The 21866-nt window shown below is 37.3% G+C and overlaps 1 protein-coding gene and 1 long non-coding RNA gene across 4 annotated transcripts in view; both read left to right on the forward strand.

Annotated features, from left to right (window-relative positions):
• The window catches only part of LOC106080926 (trehalase), a 77749-nt gene that overhangs the window by 14164 nt on the left and 41719 nt on the right, over positions 1-21866 (forward strand). Inside the window, exon 1 of one of the 3 annotated variants that reach the window (XM_059368440.1) lies at positions 7843-7947. The exons of the other annotated variants lie outside the window; for them this stretch is intronic. The gene's annotated coding sequence lies outside the window, so the exon portion shown is untranslated. Of the gene's footprint in view, positions 1-7842; positions 7948-21866 lie in introns of those variants that run through there. 3 annotated transcript variants of the gene reach the window in all.
• LOC131997575 (uncharacterized) lies at positions 1249-12082 on the forward strand. Its single transcript, XR_009398280.1, has 3 exons — positions 1249-1729; positions 2424-2531; positions 11807-12082. It is a non-coding gene; the product is annotated as an uncharacterized LOC131997575 (long non-coding RNA).

Genomic DNA, 21866 nt, shown 5'->3' on the forward strand with positions numbered 1-21866 from the left:
ACGTTTATACTTGTTTATATGTTTATTCATATTTGTTATCTTTGTAAGAAGCATAGGACTGCCAGCACACTTGTACAGAATAAGTGCAGCAAGTGACATGAAAACGATTACAGATTATATGATGAGCCCTGAATTTCTGGCAAAAACATTTTGAGTTTACATTTTATTATTTAGAGCCCAAAACAAGTCGATTGCAGGCTTAAGATGGGTACTATTTTCGACTTTAACGAAATTTTTTGTGATTACTGTTTTTTGTATAATAGATTTTGAAGCAAAAAATCTTGCTGATTATATTCTGTAGGACATTTCCTCATAAAGGCTGGTACTGTGTTCGCTTTTCACCGGTGAAAACACATGTTTTTCACGGTTACTTTTTTGAAACACTACAAAAAATCACAATGATAACATAATACTTTTATAAAAATTTGTTCATAAGTAATGAGGGAATGTCTTACAGAATGAAAACAGCTAGTTTTTTTGCTTCAAAATCTATTATCAAAAAAAAGTAATCATGAAAAAATTTCGCTAAAAGCGAACATAGTACCACCTTAAACTTATGAAACAATTTAAATAAAAGTAAATTGTTCCTTAATGGAATATTCATGGGCAAATTTGCATTTGCATTATGTTATCATTGAGATTTTTGTAGTATTTCAAAAAAGTTATCCCAAAAAATATGTGTGGCAATCCCTATATTACAAACTAAATCGTCATATGTATTTTTGCTTCAAAATCTATTATCAAAAAAAGTAATCATGAAAAAATTTCTCTAAAAGCGAACATAGTACCACCTTAAACTTATGAAACAATTTAAATAAAAGTACATTATTCCTTAATGGAATGTTCATGGGCAAATTTTCATTTGTATTATGTTATCATTGAGATTTTTGTAGGGTGTCAAAAAAGTAATCGCGAAAAATATGTGTGGCAATCCCTATATTACAAACAAAATCGTCGTATGACATCCCTACTCACGTTATTGTGGTTTCCACCATTACCATTAGAAATTTTTGTGTTCTCACAAAACAAAATTACTTTTGCATAAAATAAGCGTTGGCAGAACTTCAATTAGCGATTCAATTCCAAATCGGTAATATGCACATTGCAATTACATAAAAAAATAATAATAACCATTATAATATAACATATGCAAAAAAAACTTAACATCTGTTCAAATTGTCATGAATTCACTTTTCCCCAACAGGTTTTTTATAATTCCACCGCAATTACGTACTATTTTGTATGACAAGAAAAAAATAAAACAATTGTTACTGCCTGCAATAACAACAACAACAATGTTTGTTGTAACACACGATTAAGTTTTGATGTCTGAAGCGAACTGCAAACTGTTGTGATTGGCTGAAGTTTGGCGGTGTGGCGTTGTAACTCGTGTACGAGTTGGAGGGAATTGACACAAATCTACATTTTCCCCGTAACTGATGCTTATAAAAGGCAAACAAAAAAATCCTGACGTCGCCGAATGCATCTAAATAGACAGACAAATGCCACTTTATACCGTATTAATAGTACACATATGAAAGCCGGTTTTTTATTCCCCTCAAAAAGATAACCATTAATACGGGGGAATTGTAAATTCATTTTGTTAGCACAATGCTAGCGACAGTAATGAATCCAGCAGTTCATACGTCAGACAGTCATTCGGTTAGTGAGTGCAACAGGCATCTTCTTATCAGCTGAGTTGTGAAAATATTGCACCTGTGTTTAAGAGGTAAATTGTCACAATTCAAAAATTGCGAGTGTTCGAAGAAGGTTAGGCCTTTTAATTGATTCTTTGTAAGGATTAAAAAAAAACTCAACTCCACTGATTTTGCCACTTCAAAACATGTGTTATTTATTGACTTTAAAACAATATTTATACCAATATGCGATTCAATAGAAATGTCTTATCATATTTGCAAGTCATTGATACTTTATATATATTTTTTAATCTTTTTTATTTTATACTTAATTAACTGATAGTTGATTTTGCATGACTTCAATGATAGCAGTAAAACAAACAGCTGTGATATAAATCTTCTTGTTGTTGTAGGAGAACGTCAATGCTTTGAGTGCAGTTAGAAATACATGAGAACGACCAAAACATCACAGCAGAGACAATGGTCAAAACTGTCATATGTAGTGTGAGAGAATAATAAAAAAGTACAGGGTTGCCAATTGCAAAAAGAAAATCTATAAAGAGATATTCTACTCTATAGCCTTTTACTTGCAGCTTCAAGCAAAAAAAAAATAAGACATTTTCACATTTTTTATTTTATTCAAATTATCAAAACACCACATTTGTTTCTTTTAAAAACTTCGCATTTTGAATTGTGACATATACCAATAAAAGTGACCATAATTCCCAAAGAAAAGTAATTATAAATCAATAAATGCTAATCTACATATGGAAACACAATGATTAGAACACTCACTGCCTTCGATAAGTGTCATAGATTGGTGAAAGCTGTCGGCGTTTATCGAAACAAGTTTCGAGCATTTTCTTCGTACAATCGTTATCAATTGGTTAAGAGGTATTTAATTATTTTAATGATTGCATAAATTAATTTTTAGAATAACCAAAATCATAAACAAAATTGAAGATAACGTTTTGGAAAATCCAATTTTTGAAATTTAAATATTAAGAAGTAATAAAATTTTGGGAACCAACACCAAGGATTCTATTAAAATTGACATAAATTAACAAAGTTGAAACGCACATGTATACTTCATCAGCCAAATTTTTGGGGTCATAGAAGACTAATCGGTAGGTCGATATATAAGAACTGTATTAGGCTATAGACGGATTTGGACCATACTTATTTTGAATGGAAATCGAAAAGGGCACTACGTGCATAATTTCTACCAAATCGGATAACAATTGCGGTTTCCGGAGGTTCAAGATGGCAAATCGGGAAATTAGTGTATATGGGAGCTATATCAGGTTAAATACCGATTTGGAACGTACTTCGCATGGTTGTTGCATAGCAGAACACTACATGCAAACCAAATAGGACAACAAATGCGGCTATCAGGAGCTCAAGATGCCAAATCTGGAGACCACCGTAGCGCAGAGGTTGGCATGTCCGCCTATGACGCTGAGAGCCTGGGTTCGAATCATGACATGGTTGTTGGAAGTCATAGCAGAACACTACATGCAAACCAAATAGGACAACAATTTCGGCTATCAGGAGCTCAAGAAGCCAAATCTGGAGGCCACCGTAGCGCAGAGGTTGGCATGTCCGACTATGACGCTGAGCGCCTGGGTTCGAATCATAGCGAAACATCAGAAAACTAATTTCAGCGGTGGTTATACCCTCCAGGAGGTACTAGATATTACCTTTGCATCGGAAGATATAAGTGGAAGAATATGCGACTGGGAAGTGTTGGATGACCTTCTCTGATCATCATTATATTAGTTTTAACCTTGGAGAAAATACTGAAGTAGTGATCTCTCGGCACCACTATCTCTTCTAAACTAGAAAAGGGAGTGGAAACTGCGGAGGATATAGACATAGTGTCAAGCGGATCACGAATGCCCTGAATGAATCGCTTGTGTCAGCATGCCCTAGTGCCAAGCCAAGAGCACCACACTATTGGGACATCTATAAGGCTGAGATAAGAAAATATAAGGGCGAGCTTAGAAAGACTCAGAACAAATCCTGGGTGGAATTCTGCAGCTCCGTGGAGGATACATCTAAGGCCTCTGGGCTAGGGAAGATTCTGTTCTCGAGACCTATTACGGTGCGGTATACCCAGAAGTCAGAGAATGTATGGACAATGTCTAGTGAGGAAACACAGGAACTACTTGTTGATACACATTTCCTGGCATACTCTCCAACGGACAAAGTGACGCCAAAAGAGGCTGTCACTGATATGTATTCGTCGGAGGCCATTAGGGAAATTGTATCTGACCCGAAAATCCTTTAGGCGATAAGAAGTTTCGACTCCTTTTAGTCTCCAGGCCCTGATGATGTATGACCGGTTGAATTACAAGCTGTGTCTGATAGACGTGGCAATTGCGGTTAGAGGAAAGTTTCCCGGCACTGCTAGAGATATACTTCCGGAAGCTCTGCGTGCAACAGCAAAGTGGGCTACCGATATGGTCTGGGTATAAATCATGCAAGACAGTAGTTCTTTTCAGCAGGAGATACAAGTTGCCTACAGGGGAACCTGTCTCCTAGGGTGGAGAGAATGTTCCATTTACAGAAAGCGCAAAATACCTGGGTGTTTTGCTGGACAGGAAACTAAACTTCAAATCCAAAATTTTGGAAAGGGCAAGAAAGGCCACTCTTGCCTTATACACCTGCAAGAGAGCCATTGGCAAAACTTGGGGGTTTAGACCACGTGTCATGCATTGGGTATATACTGCAGTTGTCAGACCTATAATGCTATATGGTGTTGTGGTCTGTTGGACGGCGCTTCAAAAGGATGGCTTATTTATGCATCACAGCCGCACTGAGGATAACACCATCTGATACACTGAATTTAATGCTACATCTTATGCCTCTGGACATTGTGGCTACCCAAATTGTAGCGACCACTGCCGTGAGGTTAAGGGAGTTTTCTCATTGGTCATGTGGCGGCTACGGACACTGTGTTATCCACTATATAATGCCCGATTTTCCAGGCAGTGTGGATTACACCCTACCTGAGCCGCTTTTTGATAAAAGTGACTGTACCACTATTGCTGATAGAAACGATTTTAACTATGATATCCCTGTAACAGAAGTTATATAGACTTCTATACGGATGGTTCCAAAATAAAAAAACAGGTGGGCTTTGGGGTGTACTCTAAAGATCTTGAGCTGGTCTTATCGAAAGGATTACCCGACGACTGCTGTGTGTGTTAAGCAGAGATCCTTGCAATTAAGGAAGTGGTGGAATGGCTTAGATATAATGCCATTACGATGATTGACATAAATATTTTCTCAGACAGCCCTGGAAAACGTATTTCTGAACACAAAAACCGCCCTCGACTGTCGCATATCTCTCAAAGAGATGGCTGAACAGTTCAAAATTCACCTATTCTGGGTGACGGGCCACAGAGATATCCCAGGGAATTCTAAAGCTGACGAGCTTGTGAGACTAGGAACTACCTTACGCACTCTAGGGACACTGGAATCTGTGGATATGCCTCTAGCGACATGTAAGCTATTCTGGGTGACGGGCCACAGAGATATCCCAGGGAATTCTAAAGCTGACGAGCTTGCGAGACTAGGAACTACCTTACGCACTCTAGGGACACTGGAATCTGTGGGTATGCCTCTAGCGACATGTAAGCTAAATCTTCAGAACCAGGCCCGAAGGTCAAAGAATGATAGATGGTCACAAAGAGGTGGCTGTGAGCATTCCAAAACTATGTGGCCTAATCTAGACTTGAAGAGGTCTACAGCTTTGCTGTCATTGGCTAGAACAGACGTCTCAGTCATTGTGTCCATCATGACAGGTCAATGTCTAATCGGAAAACATGCTAACAGACCGAAGGTTGCCAGCAACGACTTTTGCAGAAGCTGTGAGGACATCGAAGAAGAAGAGACTATAGAACACCTTCTGTGTGTGTTGTCTCGCACTAGCAGTTAGAAGGAGTTCCACTTAAGGTTCTCATTTCTTTGAGACCCTGTCTGATTTAGCGGATGTGAACATTCGCAAGTTATTGGGCTTTTTAAAGCAATCTGGATGGTTGAAAGGAAGGAACTAGAAGGCATCTTCTTTCTTCTGTTCCTGTGGTATCAGAATGGACGAAAACGTCTAAGTGAGTCTGATGGCAGACTGCCACTTAAACCGACAACTGTGCTAAGTATGGTCTAAATTGGTTGAAAATCTGATATAGCTGCCATATAAACCGACCTTGGGTCTTGACTTCTAGAGGGCGCAATTCTTATCCAATTTGGCTGCAATTTTGCATGAAGTGTTCGGGTATGACTCTCAATAACTGTACTAAGTATGGTTTAAATCAGTCCATAACCTGATATACACCGCCATATAAACGAATCTCCCGATTAGACTTCTTGAGCCTCTAGAAGAGCAATTCCTATCTGATTTGTCTGAAATTTTGAGTGACGTGTTTCATCATGACTTCCAACAACTGTGCTAAGTATGGTTCAAATCGGTTCAAATATAGCTGATATAGCTGCTATATAAACTGATATAGCTGCTATATAAACCGATCTTTGATCCGATTTGGTCGATATTTAGCATGAAGTTTTTTTTTTTTTACTTCCAACAACTGTGTCAAGTATGGTCTAAATCAGTCCATATCCTGATATAGGTGCCATATTAACCGATCTCCCGATTAGACTTCTTGGGCTCCTAGAGGGCACAATTCCTATCCGATTTGGCTGAAATTTTGCGTGACGTTTTTCATTACGACTTCCAACAATTGTGTCAAGTGTGGTCTAAATCAGCCTATATCCTGATATAGCTGCCATATTAACCGATCTCCGGATTAGACTTCTTGGGCTCCTAGAGGGCGCAATTCTTATCCAATATGGTTGAAATTTTGCATATGTCGTTTTGGTATGACTTCCAACAATTGTTCCAAGTTGATATATAGCTGCGGTATAAACCGATCTTCCACATTGACTTTTTGAGCCTCTGGAGTGCGCAATTGTTACTCGACTTGCCTGCAAATTTTGGAGGTGGTGTTTTTCTATGACTGTTTTGACAAATGCCATCCATGGTGGAGGGTATATAAGATTCGGCCCGGCCGAACTTAGCACACTTTTACTTGTTCTATTTTATGCACAACCTTGAGCAGGTATATCTCCAATACAAACAGCATGTTAAGGGAAGGTCGGTCCCAGCGAATTGGTTGTCCTGCTATTTATCATGCTATTCACAATACATTCCACGGGCTTAAGTATACCACCTTAACATACCACCTTTGGTGTCGCAAATCTTGCCTTGTTGGGCTTGGGTAGAAATGCAACTTTTTCCTTCTGCCATACTTTCGCAGTATATGGAAGTCCTATGAACGTTGTGTATATAGCGGTCAGAGGGTGTGTCAAGTGGTCCGCTTCCTTCTGTAGTAACGCCGAAAATATTCCATCAGGTCTGGGTGACTCAAATGGTAGGAAGCTTCTCAAGGTCTCCTTAAACATAAAGTCAGTAATTATAAACGGTCGATCAATCTCATCATTCCAAGACTCCGGTGTCTCCATGAGTCCCATAGTATGCAGTGAAAAATCTTCCCCTTCCGAAATAGTGAGGTGTCCTTTTAGAAGTCACAGTCTTACATGAAGACTCAGGGGTCGTTCCTGTTTTGTTGACTTTCCCTTTTTGAGAATTTTTTTTTAAAGATAAGTAACTTTAACCCAAAATCAAACATAAGCTCACATGTACTTCGTTTTGCATGGACATTGTATCTAAATATATCCTAAGTTGTTTGTTTAAATGCTACTTAAAAGGTTTAATTAATCTGTAAAAAACTGAAAAATGTGTTTTTGCTTGATGATCACTTCTTTTGTGTATTTCGTTTTGTTTGTTATGTGCTTTTTTTTTCTTTCTGATCATTATGGCCAATTGCAATGCATTTGAAGGGGGTATGTCTCGATTTGCGAAAACTCCATTCAAGACCATAAATGAAAAATTTGTTTGAAAATGTTTTCTGTTTTTCTTGCGTCTATGCATGTGATGATGGCGTTGGAATATGTTTCTTGTTTTTTTTCACAAGTCAATGTTCTCGCTGAAATCTACAAACTTACTAACTATTGTTTAACAACAAAGATTATCAAATGCCGAGAACAGAACAGAGAATACAACACAAAAAAAAAAACAACAACCAAACAGTGCCAGCAAAAGACAAAAACGTGCGCTTACCTTTTAACAATGTGCCATATTAATATTAGTTAGACGCCTGACTTCAGACCGTGAAGAACAAATAACAATAAGACTCCCTCTAAAAAAAATAAAATACAAACAAATAAATAGAACGACAAGCAAATCGTGGTATTTACAATATAATAATGAAATAATTAAAAACACTAAACAAAAAAAAAATGGAATAACAAAAAGTGTTTTTTTTTTCTAAAAAAAATTTTATGCATCTACTCTTCATCTAAGTGATGTCTGTGTTATTGTTTTTGTTTTTTTTACAATGCATATCAATTGTTCTCCGGGATATCCCACCAACAACAAAAACATTGACTTTTGCAAAAAAAAATACAACAACATTTGAAATGTTAATTAAGAGTATTATGTGAACAGAAAAATTACGTTTATCTTGTATATGGCTTAAATCAGTATATGTGCCTGAAATCAATCCCTCCCCCCACATTTTTGGGATCTGAAACAAAATGATAAATAATTCAATATTTGAAATATTTATGGAAAAATAAGAAACATTTGAATTGTGTTAAAAATCAACAGAGATTAATATAACTTCAGTGAAGAAAGAAGACCACAACAACAGCATCAGACACAGATTTTATTTGACAAACAAGCTAAAGTTAATGACCATTTGAAGTTAGCAGAGATTCCAAGTATTTTTTGAAAAAAAAAAATATTTATTGCTTGGGGAATTAGAAAGAAATGCAATTTATGAACGTTACCCTGAATATTGAACTACAGGGGCTATAATGATCGATGTTGATGACCTAAGACCCTTTCATCTTCTTCGTTTCTCAATGATGTATTCTTCTTTTGAAACTCCCCACCATAGGAGGAGGATATACTAATCGCATCATTCTGTTTTTAGCATCTCAAAATATTGATCTGCGTCCCTATTGTTGAGACGAACAACTAAGTCGATCTACCCATGTCCGTCCGTCCGTCCATCTGCTCGTCGGTGGAAACCTTGATAGCGGTTGAATAAAGATATCCGCTTGAAATTTCGCACAGTTATTTCTTATGGATGTAGGTCGTTTGGGAATTCCTAATTGGCCAGACTTCAGACTTAGATATAGCTTCCATATAAACAGATCTCTCGATTTCAGATCTTGAGTTCTTGGACTCCGCAATTGCTTATTGCGATTTGGCTGAAATTTTGCATGTAGTATTTTGTTGCGACTTCCAACAGCCGTACGAACTACGGTCTAAGTCGGTCTACAACCTGATATAGCAGCCATATAAACCGATCTGCCGATTTGAGATCCTGAGCCTCAGACTTGGATATAGCTTCCATGTAAACCGATCAATCGATTTCAGATCTTGAGTCCGTGAACTTCGCAATTGCTATCCGATTTGGCAGAAATTTTGTACGTAGAGTCCACATGTGTCCTTTTAGCAGTCGAGCAATTTTCCCTGGAGTCAGAGTCGAAAAAATTTCCTCGACTCCGACCCCGAACAAAAAAAAAATAGAAAAAAAAGTTTGAACAAAAAAAATTATTATATTAAAAAAAAAAAATTCATTAAAAGTTTAGTCTTTAGAAAAAATTTATTTGAAAAAATGGGGTCATATCCAAAGCTGAACCGATATGGCCCATTTGCAATCCCCAAAGACCTTCATCAATAAGAAGTTCCTGTGAAATATTTCAGGCCGACATCTTTATTCGTTCGACCGCTATTGTGATTTACACAGACGGATGGGCATAGCTAGATCGACTGAGAATGTCAAGGCGATCAAAAATATATATTAAATATATATTGTTTATGGGGTCGCAGATCAATATTTCGAGGTGTTATATGCAAACCAGTAAGGAAAGGCAATAGTCGGGCGTTGCCAACTGTATAATATCCTACACCTACCCTATAAGTACAAAGTAGGAACTATAACTTAAATGCACTTGCTGTGGCTCTAGGAGTGAAAATCAGTCGAGAATCAAGAGAAAATCCTTACTAGCAAATTTCGATAGAATCGGATAACAAATGACCACATTATTGCAATATTAGTCCAAATTGGATGAATATATATAAAAAAAATTGAAGACGATCGGATGAAAATTGCAACCTGTAGTTTGTACACAGATAAGTATGGACAGACGGACATAGCTAAATCGAATCAGCAAGTGATTTAGAGTCGATCAGTATACTTATCAATGGGTCTATCTCTCTACCTTTTGGGTGTTACAAACAAATGCAGTAAGTTATAATACCCTGTACCACAGTGGTGGTGTAGGGAATAAAAAAGGAATAATGAATAAGAATTTGTATGCTATTAGAGCTATACCAAGTTATGGACTGATTCATACCATACTTAGCGAGTATATTGGACCTCATTGTGCACAGTTTCAAAGTTTTCTATTCAAATTGGATAAGAATTGCGACCAGAATAAAACTTAAGAATAAAACTCGGGAGATCGGTTTGTATGGGAGCACAATGACTTCTGCTAAGACCTCCATATATATAAACATATTTGCTATGATGATCTGAATCGGTTTGGATTATAGATAGCACATATGTTGGAGGTCTTAGCAGAAGTCATTGTGCAGTTTTAGCCAAATCGGATAAAAATTGTTCCTTGTAGGGGCTCAAGAAGTAAAATCGGAAGATCGGTTTACATGGGAGCTACATATATCAGGTCAAATACCGATTCAGACTACATTTGACCTTATATGTTGAAGATCATAGGAGAAGTATTTGTGCAAAATTTCAGCCAAATCGGAGAAGAATTGCGCCCTCTAGCGGCCCTAGAAGAATAATCGGGAGATCGGTTTATATGGGAGCTATATTCGGTTTAAGACAGATTCAGACCATACTAAACACATATGTTGGAGGTCTTAAAAGAAATCATTGCGCAAAATTTCATCCAAATCGGATAAGAATTGAGCTCTCTAGGGGCTCAATAAGTATTGTAAAATCGGGAGATCGGTTTGTGTGAGAGCTATATCAGGTGCCCCCTCTAAGGGCTAATGAACTAAAATCGTGAAATCGGCTGTACGGGAGCTATCAGGTTTTAGACCTATTCAGACCATACTAAACACATATGTTGGAGATCATAGCAGAAGCCATTATGCGAAATGTCAGCCAAATCGGAGACTCAAGAACATAATTTGGAGATCGGTTTATATGGGAGCTATATCCGGTTATGTACCGATTCATGTCCATATTTGACATGTATGTTGAGGGTTATGGGAGAAGTTATTGTGCAAAATTTCAGCCAAATCGGTTAAGAATTGAGCTCTTTAAGGGCTAAAGAATTAAAATCGTGAGATTGGTCTGTATGGGAGCTATATCAGGTTATAAACCGATTCAGACCATATTTGACACGTATGTTGATGGTCATAGGAGAAGTCATTGTCCAAAAATTTATCCAAATCAATCAAGAATTGCGACCACAAGGGGCTAAAGAAGTAAAATCGGGATATCGGTAGCTATTGGGTTGCCCAAAAAGTAATTGCGGATTTTTTAAAAGAAAGTAAATGCATTTTTAATAAAACTTAGAATGAACTTTAATCAAATATTTTTTTTTATACAATTTTTTTTAAAGCAAGCTAAAAGTAACAGCTGATAACTGACAGAATAAAGAATGCAATTACAGAGTCACAAGCTGTGAAAAAATTTGTCAACGCCGACTATATGAAAAATCCGCAATTACTTTTTGGGCAACCCAATATATCAGGTTTGGCTGAGTTGGCATATAATCTTTACGTAAAGAACACATGTGCCCTTCAACTATGTTCACATGCGTCAATTTTTAGTAAAACCTATGATGATGGCTCCTCAAGATTCGGCACGGCTGATATTAGCACATTTACATTTTTACTACTTTAGATTTTTTTCTCTGTTGCACACAGGTTTTCAAAGAGTATTTTGCATTTTTTCTTGAAAATGGTATACACCCACAAATTACTAAAAATGATAAGAGATAACTAAACTGCTTCCTCCAAATCATGTTACGCCTCTAATTTAATGCAATACATTTTCCAGCCTGCAAATGCACAACTTTAAATGCAGTGAGCAGTAGATCAATGAACATAAGCTCTGCTGAGAATCGAATCTATGCACGCTGCCGACGCTGATTTCAACATCAAAATAGTTCTTTTTCAGAGAATCCGTAATGTTTTATGGGGAACATTATGGTCTTCACAAAAATTTATTTTATTAATGTTTTCGAAGTGCCGGCTTCAAGTGGAAAAATAAAGTTGGAGATAACTAGAGTCTGGATTTTTAAGCAAAATCGAAATATATATATATCTAATATTTCGGAAATATGGTAATATTTTGTTGTAAAACTAAGCTTTTCGAAGCTCTTTAATCAATACATGTTTTTATATTAAATTTTACTAGCAACACACAAAAGTTAAATAATTTTTAACTACGACGACTGTAATCGAGCCTCATTCTGTTTAACTTTGCGAGTTGCATTTGTGGGATTTGTTTACAGAGCTGCATTTTTCAATGCAACGCTAAAAAAGCTTAACGCTTAAACCTTCATTTAAAAATTTTGGTTTTCTCGTACACTTTTAAGGTTACTTTGAAGATAAGAGTATTCGCGTACTCAAAAATGTGAAAGTTGATCCTTTGCCAGTACGAGGGAACGGGAGAGCGAAAAACATTTGGAAAGTTTTATAAATGAGAGGTTACAAATTTCTGCTGGAGTTGTTTCCCCCAGCAGAAATTTCTTACTCTATTTCAAATATTTATTTTTACCTTTTTAAAGTTCGTGAACACACCTTATATTACGCAGCAATCGCTAAACAAAAAAAAAACGCTCATTGTATAATACCATCTCTTTGAATTTATCAGGTAGATAAGTCACTAACCGGCACTCATCTGCCGGTTAAGGTTTATCGATAAGGCGAGCAATAACCATATATTCAGAACAACAAATTCCCTTAATAAGAAGTATAAAAACTGTAAATTGAGTATGAGAAACCGGCTCTAATTCTTCCAATATTAGGAACGATCGCCCTGACAGAAGAGGAGGGGGTGTGGCCTTGCCTATTTAAAAAAAATTGAAATACAATGTCGTTTACTCGGGGTCGAATTATGGAGCGGTAGAAAGTTTATTTATTGAGGTTATTACTGCTTCAAGAGGAATTTTAGTAGGTGTAGTTTACCTACCGAATGGCAATTTCGATTGTTTTGAATACGAAATATCCAGCCTTCTTGTTCCATATAGGAATATTGTGATAATGGGCGATTTCAACAGAAATCTTTTTGATCCCTCCATCGCTGCTACATAAGGCAGTCCTGCAACAGAATGGGAGTGTCTGTTTCCCATTACAGCTACCCGACTCATTTTGATGTTTTCCATCAATTTACCTCGTTGGTTGATTACTTTTTGCTGTCACAACCGCAATATTTGTGCCTTACCGGCCAAGTTATTTGCCATAATATATCAAAGCATGCCTTTGTATATATCTCTCTCAACATCTCTGTGGGGAGAAATGATGAATTTTGTGAGTTCTTTTGATTATAACAGATTCGGTGAAGCTAGGCTTGAACGAATGTTTTCGAGTACTGATGTTAATGATCAACTTGAGTCATTAGAGTACGGCTTAAATACGATTCATTCCGTTTTTAGGAAGAAGATGTTTGTGAAATAATACGATTCGGACAATTGGATCAAGTGTCCTGAGGTCAGGTTTCAGCAGTCAATGGCGGATTTGGCATATAAAGGTTTTCTTCGATGATAACTGGCGAACATACTGCAATCTGAGAAACCGCGCTAAGAGAGTGAAAAGAAGGATCAAGAAGAATGTGCATCGTGCTCTGTTTAATAGTTGTAGTACTTATAAGGGTTTATGGAAAGTCATTAGAGATAATGGACTTCTCAAGACCAGTTCCTCAGTTACTACTGGCAACTCTCCCATGGTACTCAATGATATGAACCGTTCACTTGTAGACAACTAATCTGATGTACAAGACGATGTGTCAGAATTTCTGCGTTTCGCTGGTAATTATGGCCTTTCTTTTAGCAGCATTACTCCCGATGAATTGTTTTGATGCTTTTATGTCAGTTAAATCTAATGTCGCTGGGTGTAATGGGTTCCCGATGAAGTTTTTTAGAATAATTTTCCCATTTATTTCCAATTTTCTTCTTTTTTTGGTAAATAACATAAGCATGACCTCCACATTTCCAAACAACTGGAAGATTGTTAGGATTAACCCAATAAGGAAAAAGAGCAGCACTGGTAATATATCGGAATATAGACCTATAGTATTACTGCCGGTGCTTTCGAAGGTAGTGGAACATGATTTGAAGAAACAGCTTGTGACCCACATTGAGCGCAGTTCGCTTTTACATGATTACCAATGCGGATTCAGGAAGGGTTGAGGGACGTTCATGTTGCTTTTAGGGCCTACCGACCAAATTCGGAATTGCGTGACTGGTCACAATTTCTGTATCTTACTCTCCTTGAATCTAGAGAAGGCCTTCGATCGGGTGGATCACTTCGTCCTGATTAAGAAGCTGTCCACAGTTTACGTTCTTAGTAGAAGCGATCAACTTGAGTTAACTTTTGTTTTCCTATTTGGTTGATAGAAAGCAATTTGTGCAGATAGGTGACATAACTTCATCTACGCTGCCGGTTAAAAGCGGAGTTCCTCAGGGATCTGTACTCGGTTGTTTTTGAACGATTTATTTAACTCCATAGAGAATTGGTGTGCCCCATATGCATATGCGGATGATGTTCAGATTGGGTTTGTAGGTAACCGTCGCTCCTTGAACGTTCTTCAATCAAAGATTGATTTGGCCTTGTCTTCCTTGGCTTCATGGATGTCTGCGAATCGTTTGTCTGTGAATGCGCCAAAGACTTAGGCTCTATTCTTCGGAACGAATGATACTCCAGGCGTGAGGCTGGTATATAATGGGGACGAAATAGGATTTGTCTCTAATATTCAGTGCTTGGGTATACTTTTGGATGATAAATTGTCATTCGATTTGCACATTGATAATATTGTCGCCAAGATAACTCTTGACTTGCGCCAGCTTTATGGGACAGACTTGGTGTTACCTCGATATATTAAGGAACGACTGGTTCATGCTATTATAATGCCATATCTCCTGTACTGTCTTGAGGTATATTCTGGCACCACTGCATGTAACATGTTGAAAGTTAAACTTGCTTTGAATAGAGTATTACGCTACATTTTTTCTTGCAGGTTATTCGATCATGCTTCCCCGTTTGTTACAAGTTTTCTTGGTAGTTCCTTTAATGATTTTGTTAAATGAAGAAATCTGATTATGTTCTACAAAATCTTTAAATCCCGTGATCCAATATTTCTGGGAATTATGTTCTTATTTTCTCACTCTAATACTCATACCAAGAGTTCAACCCCATATGGATGGGATGTTTCCTATAAGAGTAGCACGTCAATTTAATTTACTTCCTAACTCCTTGCGTGTTTTCAATTATGTCAATGATACATATCGAAAAAAACTTCTTCGAGACTTTGATGAGATACAATAGGATGTAAAATTTAATGATCTCGCCCTAACAGGCAAAAAACTTGAAAATGAAAAATTTGGCAGAGCCCGGACAGGATTCGAACGTGGGCACACGGAGCAACAGCCGTTGTCTTAGCGTTTGAAGCCATCAATACAACTTCCAACAGATGATCAAAATCATTTGTGATACGGAAGAAGTGTAATTTACCGCAGACAGAATGTCTGCCATTACACAAAAATAAATGCATTGGAAGAAGTACAACTAATTAGCAGGCTTGTCGAGCTTGGTTAATGTGGTAATCATATCATAGAAGCGTTTTCGCAATTTCAAATACAACATATCAACGCACGATCCTTGAAGCCATCACACCTAATATGGTTAAAAAGTCTTCTAACCAAAGACGAAACGCGTCCCATAGTGGTTGGTGTGTGTTGCTATCATTGGCTTTCCATTTGCATCTCCGATCATTGGGCTCGTCCCGAAAGAGAAACAAAAAAAAAAAAAATGTAAAATTAAATGATCTCGCCCTAACAGGCAAAAAACTTGGAAGGATGATTTCTCTTTTATTTTTTTTTTCTCCGTTTTTTTTTTTCATGTTTTCCTTTCGTTTTTTCTTTTTGGTTCTGATTATCGTTATTTTCATAACAAAAATAAATAAAAAAATAATAATAATCATAATAATAATAAAATTAAATAACTCCTTGTTAAAAACTACTAGATTTTATAGAAATTTACACACTGCAAATTATCTTATAATTTAGCTTAAGTTACCTATTTTTATATTTCATATAATTGATTAAAGAAGTTTTATTTTTAAGAGTAGTGCTTATTGTAACTTTATTGAATAGGGCTTTAAAATTACAAAATTCTGAAAATAAAATAAAAAATCCCTTTATGTTCCTCATACATCAATATGCTACCAATTTTTGAGTATGAGGCTAAGGAAATCTTTCGCTTTGCCAATTCATAAACGAAAATATGAATCAACAATGTGTTTTTATATATATTTTGCAGAATTCTTAAGTTCTTTTGCTTAATCGCCAACCTCACTACCTCTGCTAAAATGCAACACAGTGTACGCGGTTTATTTATGACACATGTCCTCTTATACTTAGAAAAAACTTAACTCTATATTAGGAAAACTAACGTCATTAGTTGGCTGTATGTACCATGCATGTTCATGGGTATATAAATATTTAAGTCGTTTTATTGTAATAGGTGTTGATTTGATAACAACAACCAACGACATTAAATAGTTATTACAGAGAGATAACAATCTATTGACGTTTGTTTAGAGCAGACTAAAATATCGAGATACGTATAACCAGTGTGTATAATGTACACTGTACATATCATAACAAGATACCAAAATAGAAGTGATTTTCCTCTAACACTTCATTGAAATGACCTTGAGTTAGTGGTCTGCAAATTCTTCTTCTTCTTTTTCACATGTGCTTTTTTTAGTTTAGTAATTGTAAAAGTCCACCACAGACACTCTATTGCAACCCCTTCACTTAGATTTAGTCATTTACATAAACTCTCTCCTTTAGCTCACTCTCTCATTGAGCTGTTTGTTGCTCATCAGTTGATAAGACTGACAAAAATGAAATGTGATCACAAGTGATAAAAAAGAAACAATTACTAGCACCACGTCATACACATACAAAACATTCAAACGCTTACAATTGTAGCCCATTATACTAACATACATACAAAGTAAATACCGCAAACGTGACTTCAAGTCATTTGAACCAAAAAAAGAGCAGAGCATCACATTAAGTGTAAAAAAAAATATCTGGCGTATAAGGCTACACATGGATATGCAAATTTTTGCACAGTCAACTGGCAATTGTTGTTGTTGATGCTATTATTGTCGTGCATTGATTTGAGTGGAATCAATTTATGGTGTCAACTATACAGTCGCAATTCACAATAGACAATAAACTGATATTAGGGTGTAACAAGTGGCCAGCCAGTGGTAAAGCGAAATGTTACATTATAAAGGGAAATGTTTAGAGATTTTATGAGTTAAAAAAAAAATATTTTCATCAAATTCATATTACTTTCATTCTTTGACAAAAAAAAACACTTTGAATATTTTTTGTGATTACTTTCATGTAATTTCTAGGATGGACTTAGTTTTGGTTTTGTAAATATTTGTTTGAAAATTGCAATTGTGGTACAACTTAATGTAGACACGTTTCTTGTACACTCTTGTGATTACGGTTTTGTCACAACAACAATAGTGAAAAATCTTGTACTTACTAAAAATAATCCATTTCCATGTGCAACTTCTTTTTTATTTTTAAAGCAAAAATTAAGAAAAAAAAATGTTATTCAATAAAATATCAAAAACGATGTAGGATTATAACAAGGAAAAGCGTGCTAAGTTCGTCCGGGCCGAATTTATCTTATTTGTCAAGTTCTTTGTCTCGTATTTTTTTTTAAGCAAACAATGGACAAAGGCTAAAAATTGCTATATCAGGTTATGGGCCGATTCGGGTCATACTTGGTTTGGATGTTGATGACCATAGTAGAAGTCATTTCAGCCAAATCGGATAAGAATTAAGCCCTCTAGGGGCTCAAGAAGTGCAAACGGGAGATCGGCTTATATGGAACCTATGTCAGATTATAGACGGAATCGGGCTCATACATAACACGTATGTTGGAAGTCATAGGAGATATCATTGTGCAAAATATTAGCCAAATCGTACAGTTATTGCGCCTTTTAAAGGCTCAATCGGCCGATCGGTTTATATGGGAGCTATATCAGGCTATGGACCTATTTGAATCATATTTAACACAGCTATTGGTCGTCAATACAAAACACTTCACACAAAATTTCATTAATATCAGATAAGAATTGGGCCCTCTAGGAGCTAAATAAGTCAAGGTCCGAGACAGGTTTATATGGCGGCTATAACAGGTAACGAACTGATTTAACCCATACTTGGCACAGTTATTGGTAGCCAAACAGAATATCTCATACAAAATTTCAGCCAAATCGGAAAGGAATTGCCCCGTTAAGGGCTCAAAAATCAAGATCCCAGAATAGTTGATATGGCATATGGTCCATGTGTCGTATACATAATTTCACTATGACTAACTTATACGCCACCCTAGTTCTCTTTTATTTAGCAACTAAATCAAACTAGGCAAGAAAGTTATTACATACTAGCTATGTACTATTTTAGTACTATATAGTGCAGCCGCATGGCAAAAAAAAAACTGGACTGCAATGGAAACATTTTTTGCCCTTCACGGCTTGTCTACTTAGTACTAAAACAAAACACAACAAGTTTTGGCACTAAATATTGGGAAAGAGGACCGCAGACTTTATAACAGAGCACATCGTAAAAGAACGGCAGTTTATTGGGATTGGGTTTATTACACACGGCAGAAGGAATAAACGGGCATTCTGGAAGCTTTTTGGCGAACAGCTCGATAGTATTAATGACGCTGCCAAGTTTAAAAAGTTTCTCTCAAAAATCCATGTGCAAACTGAAACGTTAGTAGACGACATGGGAGTGAGGGCAGAAGCAACGGAGGACATGTTGTGGTTTTCGATGGAAACGCACAGTATACGAAGAACTCACAGAGACAATGGAATCTTCGACCAATAGAGTTGAGCGAAGGTTTATCATTACGGACTTTATGGTTAAGAAAGCCTAAATAAGCCATCCGGACCTAATCGAATATTTCCGGCGTTACTACAAAGTTGATTGACTATCTGGTGTGCTATCTGGTCACTATTTTCGCAGCATGCCTAGGAATTGCATATACTCCGAGAGCCCGGTAGGGGTTGTATTTATACACAACCCCAGCAAGGCAAGTTATGCGACACCAACAGCCTACTACAGACCTATAAACCTTACGTCTTTTCTACATAAAACCATGGAACGTATTGTGGACACCATGATAAGGAGTAGAACAACTGCTCAAATTCAAGCAGAATGCCTATGTCAAGGGAAGACCGGTGGAGTCTGGAGGTTGTGAATAAAATAGAAGAATCCTTCGATGCCTAGACGTACATATTGGCGGTATGCATTGACATTAAGGATGTTTTAAACAATGTGCGGATCAACAAATTGGGTTTTAAACAAGGGAAGACAAACAAAATTTATCGCAGCTCATATGGGTGATCACGGTCAATAACCTATCACGGATGCTGTTTGACGAGGGCTTTGAACCCGTCTGCTACACGGACTATGTTATAATACTCCTAAGGGGTAGGCATGGAAATCAGCTATGCAGAAAGGCCGAAAGGGTCTTGAAGAAACCAAATCCCCAAGGTTAGACCTGAGAAGACTGAAATCTGCCTGTTTACGAGAAAGATGAAGGTGACGTGGCACGTTTGCTTTATAGGACGATTTCTTGAAATGGAAGTGTCGCATTCGGGAGCGTACCGAGAAGGCTCACAGATGTTGGACATTATGTAGATGAACCGTAGGCTAGAAATGGGGCCTGAATCCTAGGAAAGTCCTCTGGCTTTTCAGGAGCATGATTAGACCAATACTTTCTTACGCCTCAGTAGTTTGTGGACTGTGATGGAGAAAAAGTGCAACGTACAACAAGTTCAGAGAATATGTTGTCTTGGCATAAAAGAGACGATGAAAACAACACCCACTAGGGCAAAATGCAAATATGTCCATGAACATAACATTAAGGCGAACTTCTCACATAGTGCTGTCCGATTAAAGTCTAAGAGAAGTTTTTACATGACGTCGTACTTCGCTATTGTCGCCATCATTAGGAAGAGATAATCACCGGTAAAATTTTTTTCTCATATTCTCGCCAGGATTCGAACCCAAGCGTTTAGTGCCGTAGGCGGACATTTTAAGCTCTGCGCTATGGTAGCCACAACGCCTATTAGAGCACTGGAGACTAATCTAGATATCCGACCCGAAGGTATGTGGATGAAGTGTGAATTTGCCAATGTGGCTAAAAGACTTAAGGCGATAAGAGAATACATAGAGGATAACTGCAGGTTACACTTGAGACTTGGATGGAATAGAAAACGTTTCCGTTCCGATACCTGTCATGACACTTGAAGTCGAGTGTGAAGCACTGCTGGTAGTCTTGGATTAACGATGCCATCTGGAAGTTCATGGTACACGGATGGATGAAAGCTAGAAGACAGAGTGGTCTTGAGGATTCTACATTGAGAACCCAGGGACTGAGATCTGTTCACAACAGTCTGACCATAATAATACGGTCCTGCAAGCGGAGATCCGGGCGATCATGGAATGCGTGAGTACGGACATCTTCATGCACAGTAAACAGGCCATCAGGGCTGTTACGTACAACCAGGACGGTCACGAACAGTCTTGGAGTACAAGAAGAAGATTAACACCTTCTCTAAGGATGACATGATCCGCATGGTTTGGGTGTCAGCCCATGGCGGAATAAGCGTGTACACAAGGCGATTTTCGTCAATAAACTTGGTTAATCCCAAGCCTTTCGGGGCGACACAGACCGAGTTAAGGATATGGCCGACGAACAGTGAAACGGTTGGTGGGACGACAAAAATTCTATGGGGAGATCCGGATTGTGAGAATACCAGGCTACCAGACTGTGTTCCCTTTCGGGGCACATAGAACTACGAGCGCACATATGCAGAATAGATGCAGCAAGTTATAGCATATGTAGGGCATGTTGGAAAGACGATGAGACGTTGGAGCATTTCCCTTGTCATTATCCGGCTTTCACGGCTATAAGACGTCGTCTTTTACGTGGGGACACCGGACATGAGCCGACTTAGGGGCATGGAATGGAGAACTATTAGGGATTTTGTTAGTAATACGGAATTCCTGACTTAGTTTTCTTTTCCAAGGTTATTTTTTAGTATCTAGGGCCCACAACAAACCAATGGCTTAGGTCATGGAGAGAAAGTTAATGGACTTTTTCCGTCCCACACTATAAAGGAGAACCATTTTTTGCAAATAGAGAAAAGTATAACCTCCATTATTTTCCTTTTGATACCAATAAGGCAACAGAAACACTAAATGTTAAGGAGATCGGTTAAAGACCATTTTTACATAATTTTGTGATGATTGGTCAACAAATGCGATCTCCACATTGACTGCAAAAAAGAAACGACAGACGTAGAAGCGGCACAAAAAGGATACGCTGACAGACGGACATGGCTGAGCCGAATCAAGAGAAATTTCTCAGTCGAACCATACATTTTATCACAGCAACGACAGTGGATCATATTTTTATAATAAATTACTTTAAATTGTGTACTTGGTTTACCAATTTGTTGCATTGAACTAAGTACTTATCTGGAATCCTTAGAAAGCACTACATCCATTATTTGGTACGGGTTTAAGCGATCACCATAATATTTCGTATTTCGCTTATTAGGATGAAAAGGAAACAATATGGAAGGAATGAGTTTCAAAAGCAATACTTTTTGTTTTTTGGGACACTCTTATGTCCATAGTGGCATGGGGCGCATTAATATATGAACCCTCTTTTTAACCTAACCTACTCTCTCAATTAGAAAAATAAAATTTTGTGTTTTGATAAAACAACCGACGCTCTAATTGCGGTATCTTTGTATCAAAGTAATACAGTTGATTTTATTTGAG

Source organism: Stomoxys calcitrans, chromosome 5 (assembly GCF_963082655.1).
Source record: "Stomoxys calcitrans chromosome 5, idStoCalc2.1, whole genome shotgun sequence".
Lineage (NCBI taxonomy): Eukaryota > Metazoa > Arthropoda > Insecta > Diptera > Muscidae > Stomoxys > Stomoxys calcitrans.